The sequence below is a fragment of the Octodon degus genome, unplaced genomic scaffold (assembly GCF_000260255.1).
Source record: "Octodon degus isolate 3935 unplaced genomic scaffold, OctDeg1.0 scaffold00033, whole genome shotgun sequence".
NCBI classification, from domain to species: domain Eukaryota; kingdom Metazoa; phylum Chordata; class Mammalia; order Rodentia; family Octodontidae; genus Octodon; species Octodon degus.
Window position 1 is genome coordinate 9,095,144 of NW_004524609.1, and position 1,901 is coordinate 9,097,044.

The 1,901-nt window shown below is 43.0% G+C and overlaps 1 pseudogene; it reads left to right on the forward strand.

The window, feature by feature from the left end:
• Positions 1–6: 6 nt before the first annotated feature.
• On the forward strand, positions 7–1,492 carry LOC101563374 (annotated as a pseudogene).
• The last annotated feature ends 409 nt before the right edge of the window (positions 1,493–1,901 follow it).

Genomic DNA, 1,901 nt, shown 5'->3' on the forward strand with positions numbered 1-1,901 from the left:
GCTGCACAACTGAACAGATTCAAGAACAAGGGGAGAGACAGTACAGACATGAGACAGCGGCGAGCAGAAGTTAACGAGGAGCTGAGGAGAGCTGAGGAGGATGACCAGATGCTGAAAAGGAGAAATGTAAGCTCATTTCCTGATGATGCTACTTCACCATAGCTGGAAAACTACAACAACCAGGGCACTGTGAACTGGACTGTAGATGACATTGTCAAAGGCATAGCCAGCAATAATCTGGAAAACCAGCTGCAAACTCTTCAAGCTGCTAGGAAACTGCTTTCTCAGGAAAAACAACCTCCCATAGACCACACAATCTGGGCGGGTTTGATTCCCAAGTTTGTGCCCTTCCTGGGCAGAACTGACTGTAGTCCCATCCAATTTGAGTCTACGAAGATGATCACTAACATTGCTTCTGGGTCGTCAGAGCAGACCAAGGCTGTGGTGGACGGAGGAGCCATCCCGGCTCTCATTTTCCTCTTGGCGTCTCCCCATGCTCATGTCAGTGAGCAGGCTGTCTGAGCACTGGGAAACATTGCAGGTGATGGTTCAGTTTTCCGAGACTTGGTTATCAAATATGGTGCAATGACCCACTCTTAGCTCTTCTTGCAGTCCCTGATATGTCATCTTTAGCAGGTGGTTACGTATGCAACTTTATTGTGGACCCTTTACAACCTTTGCCGCAACAAGAATCCTGCACCTCCACTGGACGCTGTTGAGCAAATTCTCCCTAATTTGGTTCATCTCCTGCATCACAGTGATCTTGAAATATTAGCAGATACCTGCTGGGCTATTTCCTACCTCACTGATGGTCCAAATGAGCACATAGAAATGGTCATAAAAACAGGAATTGTGCCCCATCTGGTGAAGCTTCTGGGATCAGACATATTGCCCCTTATGACTCCTGCACTGAGAGCCACAGGGAATATCGTCACTGGAACAGACGAACAGACTCAGGTTGTGACAGAAGCAGGAGCACTTGCTGTCTTTTCCAGCCTACTCACTCAACCCAAGGTAAACATTCAGAAGGAGGCTACGTGGACAATGTCAAACATCACAGCCGGCCAGCAGGACCAGATCCAGCAAGTTGTGAATCACGGATTAGTCCCATTTTTCATGAGTGTTCTCTCTAAGGTGGACTTTAAGAAGCAAAAGGAAGCCATGTGGGCCATAACCAACTATACAAGCAGTGGGACAGTGGAACAGATTGTGTACCTTGTTCATTGTGGTATAATAGAACCATTGATGAACCTGTTAACTGTAAAAGATAAAAAAAAAATTGTCCTTGTTATTCTGAATGCCGTTATAAATATCTTTGCTTGCACAAGACTGAAGCACCGCAGAACCATGAATATAAGTCTGTGTACAAGGCCTCATTAAACTTGATGAAGTATTTCTCAGTAGAGGAAGAAAACCAAATGTGCCAGACACTACCTCTGAGGCCTGTATCTTCCAAGTGCAGGACGGGGCTCCCCGTTCCTTTAACTTCTAGGTGTACAGCCGAAGGAGGCACCAGTTTGTGTTGTGTTCTATGTTCGGTATAAGTTTGTCTTTCTCTACTAAGAAATCTATTTTTTAAATGTGGCTTGTCATTGTAGCACTTTTTACAATGAGATTATACTTGAACAGTTCCACACTGTACGTACTGTATGAAGCTTATCTTTTGAAGGGGTTTCTTATTTCGGTGTAGAATTTCCTATTTTGCAGTGTCCTCTAAATAAAGATTGAATTCCAAAATAAAATTTGATTAGTACATGTTTGCAGCATATGCAGTTTATAATAATCTTGGGGAGCAGGTACATGTACATAGTATATTTTATTTCTTGTTTTATCATTTATTTCTCTTCTTTCTCCCTATCACTTCTGCCAATTCTAATTTTTAATTTTTAGCAAGTAAATTT